The sequence below is a fragment of the Tachysurus fulvidraco genome, chromosome 1 (genome assembly GCF_022655615.1).
Source record: "Tachysurus fulvidraco isolate hzauxx_2018 chromosome 1, HZAU_PFXX_2.0, whole genome shotgun sequence".
Classification (NCBI taxonomy): Eukaryota; Metazoa; Chordata; class Actinopteri; order Siluriformes; family Bagridae; genus Tachysurus; species Tachysurus fulvidraco.
The window spans coordinates 155,001-165,000 of NC_062518.1; the positions used below are offsets into that span (position 1 = coordinate 155,001).

The window sequence follows — 10,000 nt, forward strand, 5'->3', positions numbered from 1 at the left end:
ACATACACCCACACAAACACACACACACATACATACACACATACACACACAAACACACACACATACATACACACACACACACACACACACACATACATACACACATACACACACAAACACACACACATACATACACACACACACACACACACATACACACACAAACACACACACACACACACACATACATACACACATACACACACAAACACACACACATACAGTACACACATCTTGTCACCATATTTTCTTCATGTACATGTTGAGATGCTGTGGTGAAACTGAGTTAAATAAAATAGTTTATATATGTTATAATCTGAACATGTTTTATAAAAATATCTTTTATAAGAATAACTGAAACAGGAAGCAGAATGATCTGCAAATGATCAGCGGAACGTCATGAGGAAGATCAATAACCAGGTTCACACACACGGAAAAAGCACAATGAGACAAACGCTGCAGTTCCATTATTTCTGTCTCCGGAGCTTTCAGACATCTAACATAAGTAAAAGACTCTCTAAAATTAGTGTCATGTAAAAGTGCAGTGTTAAAATGTCACTAGACTGTTAGGCTTGATCTTCTCTTTACTAATAGTACACTGTACCATCCTGTGGTCAGAGACGCATCTCATCTGGTCAGAGACAGCGTGTTATCTGTGGTGTGGGACCTCGTGTACTGTCTCTTTGTCTTATTAAAACCTCTCCATATGTCACGTAGCTCGTAACTCCATCAGCTCCCACAGACACTTACAGGAAGCCACGTGAGCTTCTGCTTGGTTCTGAACTAAAATATCTGTAGTACAGTTAAAATCTCAGGCTAAGATGAAACTATCAGCAGTTTTCACATTCCACACTCACATTGTTAACTTTATGTAAAACAGCCATCGTCCCCACTGCATTGTGGGAGCGAACACACAGATAACAACTAAAACCTCACTTTTAAAATCTCTTCAACTGAAAAAGAACAAGGAATAAAATTGTGAGTAAACAGCGAGGCGACTTAGTGTTGTGTAGTGGCTTATAATCACCACCCCATCCCTCCTTCCCCCAATCAGCAGCATTAATGACATCACTGCGGTTTCCTGAAGCATAACAGCATCAATACGCTTCTGCTTTAAAAGTTTATATGACGTAATCCTCTCGCACATTAATGTTCACTCACAATGTGATTCACACTCATTATAAACTGTAGATAAAATAAACAGAGGGTGAAAAGTTTCTTCACTCTAAAGATTTTAACATCAATAAAAGCTCCTTCTCTTTTAAAATGTTTCACATCCTAAAGGTTAGAGAGTCTGACTCGTAACCCTAAGGTTGTGGGTTCGAGTCTCAGGCCGGCCATGACTGAGGTGCCCTTGAGCAAGGCACCGACCCCCCCCCCCCCCCCAACTGCTCCCCGGGCGCCGCAGCATAAATGGCTGCCCACTGCTCCGGATGTGTGTTCACAGTGTGTGTTCACTGTGCGCGCGTGTGTGTGTGTGTGTGTGTGTGTGTTTGTTCACTGCTGTGTGTGTGTGCACTTTGGATGGGTTAAATGCAGAGAAAAATTTCGGAGTCTGGGCCACTACTTAGCCGTATGTCACTTCACTTCACTTCATAAATGTTTTTTTGCCATTTTGTGTTTTTTAAATAATTCTTTAATATCTTCTGCACTTTCCACAACACTTAACTGTTCCTCATGTGAACCGAAGGCAGACGCTGACACACACTCTTCAGTCTGACTCCATTTCTTATATCTTTGTTTCTTGTTTGCTTCTTTCTGCTGTCCATCACCTTGTTCTTTCCTCTATGTTGGTACTTTAACAATGGGCTCTTCCTCCATCTCCACCCCCCATCAACCTGCACTGGTGTAGTGTCTGGTGTTTCCGAGTGATGGCTCTGCACCCCTGTACCTGCCTCTGCCAGTGCAGGAAGCTCCAGCACTGCAGCAGAACCCACTGAGCAGGGCTGATCCGGGGCAGGTTCAGAAAACAAGTCTTTTCCTGTGCTGCTTCAGCGCTTTTCAGGGGTTTTGTAACTCTGGTGGACTTCTGGGTTTGGGACTCACTCTCCTTTAGCTCTGGTGCAGCAGCAGGTCTGGGACCGAACAGCTGGCAGAACCGTGGCCCAGAACCGTGGGTCACCCTGCCTCTCAGGACAGGCCCAAACAAGATGCCCCGTTTTACCCCAGTGAAAGCATTTCATATGTGCATCTGAAGATACAAAGATGCTGTAATTAAAACCATCCATGTTGAATTTAACACCATTTCACTTCTGTGTCTTCTTTAAAAACCATAAAAGACATTTTCCTAAAAGTCACTAAATGTTAAACAAGTGTGGACTTACAGCCAAGGGGGACTTTCTGACTGGGGAGACACTCGCTCTTTGGTCTATATCTCCTCAGGAATAACAGGACGGACGTTAGACAGCATAACCTTTTTAATCGGGGAACTGAGGAGAGAAACCAGTTTCAGTTCGTTATTCATCACGACGCCTTTCTGACTCCGTTTGTGCACGTTTTCAACTTCATTCAAAATAAATCACAATCGCACTGTTCACTGAGGCAGAGACAATGTTCTCGTGTCCCACCATGTTACTGACCGCTAGAACACACACACATACACACATACACACACACACACACACACACACACACACACACACATACACACATATACACACACACACACACACACACACACATATACACACACATACACATATACACACACACACAAATACACACACACACACACACACACACACAAATACACACACACACACATTCTCTCATACACAACACATATACACACACACCCACATACACAAATACACACACACACACAACACATATACACACATCCACATACACAAATACACACACACACAAATTCTTTCACACACACACACAGAAATACACACAGACACACACACAGTCTCTCACACACACATACACAGATATACACACACACACACACACACAAATACACACACACACACAAATACACACACACACACAAATACACACACACACACACACAAATACACACACACACACACACACACACAAATACACACAGACAAATACACACACACACACATACACACACACACACAAATACACACACATACACACATACACACAAATACACACACACACACACAAATACACACACACAAATACACACACACACATACACACATACACAAATACACACATACACAAATACACACACACACAAATACACACAGACATATACACACACACACACACACACACACACACACACACACACACACACACACATACACACACACACTCATACACACACACATACACACAAACACACACACGGTGGCGGCTATACAATTGAATTAAAATGAATAATTTTAATGTAATTGTATTTAAACTTGCCTTTTTAACTCACTACAACACTAAACCAATGAGAACCCTGAGCTTGTTTCTTTACAACGAGACGGTTCCATCTGGGGTAACAGGAGACAATGTCACCCGAAGTGTGTCGCTTATGTCCAGTTTATAACGTTGTTTTGTTTCGGTTGCCATCACTGCAGAAATCCCCGCTTCACACAGATAGCATGTCGGACATGACGATAGTGATGTAAGTGCTGTGGTGACAATCTCAGGGTATTCCGCCATGACTTTAATCCAGAACACCGGCAGAGTTTCTAACTTTCTAACGACGTCTGTTTCGTCTCATTGTTGCTAATTTGTGGGTTAAATTTGAGCAAACACAATATACACGTACACCAAGCACTGTTAAACATGACAAAGTACCGGTGAACAGAGAGAAGAGCGATACACACCTTCTCTCTCCACCAAAGCTACAACACCACTGCCGCTCGCAGCCGCTCGGCTCCAGACGTCACCTAAACCCGGCCAGATATCACGATAGTTTGCGCATGCGCGGTATCGGTGCGGCTTGATAAAGTTAATAATAACGTTAATAATGTAATGTTAAAAAATAATGTTAATGTTCCTTGGGCAGCCCGGTACCGGTCCGCGGCCCGGGGGTTGGGGACCACTGCTTTATAGGACTTAATAAGTATGTAGTATGTAAGTATGTAAATAAGAGGGAGAAGTTTATGAGCTCCCACACTGCCCCCTGCTGTCCTAAATCAACATGTAGTCATTTTTAGAAACTTCATTATTTTCTATTTTTATATTTTAGCTTTTACACAGTCGTATTCAACAGAAATTCCAGCAGGTTTCTCATTTTCAGTGTTTCTCAAAGGTTACCTTTTGTTTTGAAGGATGAAAACTGCTCAAAAACATCTTTACTTGTTTAGTTTTTAACTATTATATCAATAATACCAATAATAACAGCAGGGCTGTCAGGTGTGACGCATTAATGTGACGTCCCTCATGTCGGTCTTTTCTCACGCAGAAAAACTTTTGGACTATTTATCATATATTTAATAAGCCGCAGCACCCAAAACGTATCAGTCCTCACCGCCGTCTCTATGGAAACGGGCAGGAACCAAGCGTGTCACCCCTGGAGCTCTTAGTTGAGCCTGACACTTATCAACCAATCAAAACAAGAGGCTACACAACAGCCAATCAGATAATAGCATTATTGTATCTGGGTAAGATTTAACACAACAACCAATTAAAAAAAAAACACATTCATTACAGAGGGTATTTTCGATGGTCGAACAAAACCTCAACACGAAACAGTTTGTCTCTGGACGGGACATTGTCCTCAATCATGTCTCTGGACGGGACATTGTCCTCAATCATGACCCTAAAAATGTCTGGGCTTGTGCTGAACTGTTTTATATGGGAGCAACATTACACATGATGGAGGAAATGTCACTCTTGTCTGTCTTCAAAACTTGAGAGCCCTGTAACAGTGCAACATCAAAGGAAAAGGAGAGTTTGTACACCAGGTTCTGAGTTCTAATAAAACACAACATTGTCACTTTACCAACACATTTTACATTTTACTCTGTAGGTTGTGCTGTGATGAGAGTCCTGAAATCATATTCATCATTAATAAAATCATTAATAATCCTGACGTCCACTAACCCAGGGAACGTGAGAAGAGTCTGCGTGAAGGTGGAGCTTCCTACTGATGGGTTTTACAGCTTTCACCACACTGCATGTAACTTAAATGTAATAAATGTCTATTGTAGATCAGCAGGAGACTAAACTGTTATTAAGAGCACAGCATGGATGGATCCTGGGACGTGACACACACTTCTCTGTGGTTAAAGCTTCACCTGCTGGTGACGAGACGAGGAGGAGAGAGCGATAAATGATTAAAGGAGTTTTAAGCCAGAATTTATTAAGTAATAAAGGAAGTAATTGAGAGTCTGGTGTCAGGAACTAAATTACTGCTCACTACACACACACACACACACACACACACACACACACACACAATAATATAACACAAAGGTCTAAGCTCAGATGATGTTTAATACACACACACACACACACACACACACACACACACACACACACACAGAACACTAGAAGTGAATCTCACAGTGTATGTGTGTGAATGACACGATGTTCAGCTCATTATTATAATAATCATGACGTTTTATCCACATTCTGAAATCAACTAAATGAAAGTTATGTAAGAGTTTTTTAATGTTTGTGTTTTCTTACAGAAGCTAAATACTTTTCAGTGCCACAGATCCTGTGTTTAGGTCCAAGTTTGTTTGATTTAGGATTATTCCATATAGTGCTGTGGTCTTATATGATCTAGCTTTGATTGGAGGATAAATGTTTATAATGTTTATAGTATTATAGTTTATTATAGTTTTATAGTATTTATAGTTTATTATAGTTTTATAGTATTTATAGTATTCTAGTTAACTTTACTGTAAGGAGGTCAGATGATGTGGATCATTTCCTAATAATTCATTCATTCATTAATAATAAATCTGAACTTCAGGTTAAATGCATTAATTATTTAAATAATACACATCTAAACATCTAACACAGTGAGACGTGCTAGTCTACTGCTTAAGGTATTGGACTACTGATCAGAATGTCATGAGTTCGAATCCCAGGTCCACTAAGGTGCAACTGTTGGGCCCCTGAGTTCGGCCCTTAACCCTAGTTGTATTGAACTTGAAGCAGAAAATAATGTAAGTCACTCTGGATGATTGTGTCTGCTAAATGCCTTAAATATAAACACAGTGAATTACGATCAGCAGCCAAAAGTCTTCCTCGGCTCGTCAGTCTCACTCTCAGTGTGATGAATCCATCATGAAGGTTTGTGTTTAAAGCTGCAGCTCTGATTAATTATACTGAAGTGTGTATGACAGTTTCTGGGACATTCAGCTCCCAGTATCTCAGCGCACACACACACACACACACACACACACACACACACACACACACACACACACACACACACACACACGTACATGTGTGAGTGAGTGAGTGAGTGAGTGTAGAACCCGTGGTGTTGTGTGATGGAGCGTCACAGAGCCGACCCTGAGAGCAGACACAGTGATGGAGACGGAGCATCTGAGAGCTCATTAAAATGTCCCCCAGCGCTGCTGCAGAGTCGCATCCCTGAGGAACATCTCCATGGTGCTGATTAATAAACATCACAACTGCAGCTCCCAAACCACAAACACCAACGGTGCAGGAATCAGCCTTACAGGGTAACAGCAGCACAAACTGCAGAGTATACAAACATGGAGAAGCAGAAAAAACTGGGAAAATGCAGGAAAAAACAGACAGAAAAAAGAAGAACAGATCTCAAAATAAACAAAATCAATATTCTGATTATCTGTGTGTGTGGACAGAGTGGGTGTGGTCTGAGTGGGTGTGAACAGAGTGGGTGTGGTCTGAGTTGGTATGGTTTGAGTGGGTGTGAACAGAGTGGGTGTGGTCTGAGAGGTGTGGTTTGAGTGGGTGTGAACAGAGTGGGTGTGGTCTGAGTGGGTGTGGTCTGAGTGGGTGTGGTTTGAGTGGGTGTGAACAGAGTGGGTGTTGTCTGAGTGGGTGTGAACAGAGTGGGTGTGGTCTGAGTGGGTGTGGTTTGAGTGGGTGTGAACAGAGTGGGTGTTGTCTGAGTGGGTGTGGTTTGAGTGGGTGTGGTCTGAGAGGTGTGGTTTGAGTGGGTGTGAACAGAGTGGGTGTGGTCTGAGTGGGTGTGAACAGAGTGGGTGTGGTCTGAGTGGGTGTGAACAGAGTGGGTGTGGTCTGAGTGGGTGTGAACAGAGTGGGTGTGGTCTGAGAGGTGTGGTTTGAGTGGGTGTGAACAGAGTGGGTGTGGTTTGAGTGGGTGTGAACAGAGTGGGTGTGGACTGGGTGGGTGTGGTCTGAGTGGGTGTGGACAGAGAAGGTGATGTGGGCGTGGCCTTAAACCTCTTCCTAAAAGTTTAGCTCATTAGCACTCAGAGTAAACACTGGTGTTAATTAGCAGCGTTATACAGGATGTTAGCACATGTTAATTAGCAGCGTTATACAGGATGTTAGCACATGTTAATTAGCAGCGTTATACAGGATGTTAGCACATGTTAATTAGCAGCGTTATACAGGATGTTAGCACATGTTAATTAGCAGCGTTATACAGGATGTTAGCACATGTTAATTAGCAGCGTTATACAGGATGTTAGCACATGTTAATTAGCAGCGTTATACAGGATGTTAGCACATGTTAATTAGCAGCATTATACAGGATGTTAGCACATGTTAATTAGCAGCGTTATACAGGATGTTAGCACATGTTAATTAGCAGCGTTATACAGGATGTTAGCACATGTTAATTAGCAGCGTTATACAGGATGTTAGCACATGTTAATTAGCAGCGTTATACAGGATGTTAGCACATGTTAATTAGCAGCGTTATACAGGATGTTAGCACATGTAATACACGTAAAACCTCGTGTTCATTTTGAGTTTAATTTCTTTTTGCTTTTAATTCAAAATTCACAAACATTAAACATTTTCATTTTCAAGGTTTCAGAATTAACATCGATTCTGTAAATTCAACTCTGTATGAATTTGTTAATTATCCAGGAAACTTAATGCTAATTGCGATCCCAACAGGCAGACTTTATAAATTAGCTGCTAGCATTAAAACACAGCGGCCGTGAGAGAGAAGACGAGGAGAACGAGACACGAACTCCACTCAATGAATTAATTTCAATTTGTTACAGACCATAATATTCAGAGCCCATTGTGCTCGTTCTCTTATTATTTTATGATCTATAGGCCGGCGTTCTGCCCAGAAACTGCAGGAGAAAATGATCTTGGGACTATTTCAGTCTCACGTACAGTTATGCTAATGGATCTACATGAAACCTCTTGCAGAAACATGGAGAAAGAATACAGAGGAAAAACTGGGTGAATCCCACATCTGAACAGTCAGGAGCCACGAGGAATGGTCAGGAGGCATCAGGAACCACGAGGAACAGTCAGGAGCCACGAGGAACAGTCAGGAGGCATGAGGAACAGTCATGAACCACGAGGAACAGTCAGGAGCCATGAGGAACAGTCAGGAACCACGAGGAACAGTCAGGAGCCATGAGGAACAGTCAGGAAACACGAGGAACAGTCAGAAGGTATGAGGAACAGTCAGGAACCACGAGGAACAGTCAGGAGCCATGAGGAACAGTCAGGAGGCATGAGGAACAGTCAGGAAACACGAGGAACAGTCAGAAGGTATGAGGAACAGTCAGTAACCATGAGGAACACTAAGGAGCCATGAGAAACAGTCAGGAACCATGAGGAACAGTCAGGAGGCATGAGGAACAGTCAGGAGGCATGAGGAACAGTCAGGAACCACAAGGAACAGTCAGAAGGTATGAGGAACAGTCAGGAACCACGAGGAACAGTCAGGAGGCACGAGGAACAGTCAGGAACCACAAGGAACAGTAAGGAGCCATGAGGAACAGTCAGAAGGCATGAGAAACAGTAAGGAGCCATGAGGAACAGTCAGTAACCATGAGGAACACTAAGGAGCCATGAGGAACAGTCAGGAGCCATGAGGAACAGTCAGGAGCCATGAGGAACAGTCAGGAGCCATGAGGAACAGTAAGGAGCCATGAGCAACACTAAGGAGCCATGAGCAACACTAAGGAGCCATGAGGAACAGTCAGGATATTTATTGTCATTTCAAACATTTGGAGTGTGCTTTGAGAAAAATATAACATTTCTCCTGGGATCAGAATGTACACACACACACACACACACACACACACACACACACACACACACACACATACCATGCAGTTCAATAAAACACTGACGTTAACTAAACACTAACGAGCTACAGAGAAAAGAAGAGAAATGTGAAGCAGGCGTTCAGTGTGAGGGCTGTGAAGTGCAGAGCAGCTCAGGATCCGTCTGAAACAGTGTGTGTGATTTGAGGTGTTAAAGACAGAGCGCTCTCATATCTCACCTCAGATCTTCTACATAAACACAAACATCATCAGACAGACAGGCAGAAGGTTCTGAGATTCAGTCTCACTGAGATTTCTGTTCTCTGATCTCAGCGTTCTGTCAACACCATTAATATGCAGGTCCTGAGCCCAGTGTGTGTGTGTGTGTGTGTGTGTGTGTGTGTGTGTGTGTGTGTGTGTGTGTGTGTGTGTGTGTTTGTGTGTGTATATTTGTGTGTGTTTGTGTGTGTGTGTCTTTGTGTGTGTGTGTGTGTTTGTGTGTGGGTATGTTTGTGTGTGTGTACGTGGGTGTGTGTGTGTGTGTGTGTGTCTTCGTGTTTGTGTGTCTTTGTGTTTGTGTGTGTGGGTATTTTTGTGTGTGTGTGTGTGTGTGTATGTGGGTGTGTGTGTCTTTGTGTGTGTGTCTTTGTGTTTGTGTGTGTGTGTCTTTGTGTTTGTGTGTGTGTATGTGGGTGTGTGTGTCTTCGTGTTTGTGTGTGGATGTGTGTGTGTTTGTGTGTGTGTCTTTGTGGGTGTTTGTGTGTGTGTTTGTGTGTGTGTTTCTTTGTGTTTGTGTGTGGATGTGTGTGTGTTTGTGTGTGTTTTTGCTGCTTCCATCATCAGAAAGTACAATGAGTTTCCACTAATAA

At 42.6% G+C, this 10,000-nt stretch overlaps 1 long non-coding RNA gene across 1 annotated transcript; it reads right to left on the bottom strand.

Annotated features, from left to right (window-relative positions):
• Positions 1-1,433: 1,433 nt before the first annotated feature.
• Positions 1,434-3,861, bottom strand: LOC125146005. Its single transcript, XR_007144504.1, has 3 exons — positions 3,804-3,861; positions 2,325-2,429; positions 1,434-2,191 (listed from the first exon to the last, which is right to left on the bottom strand). It is a non-coding gene; the product is annotated as an uncharacterized LOC125146005 (long non-coding RNA).
• Between the last annotated feature and the right edge of the window lie 6,139 nt (positions 3,862-10,000).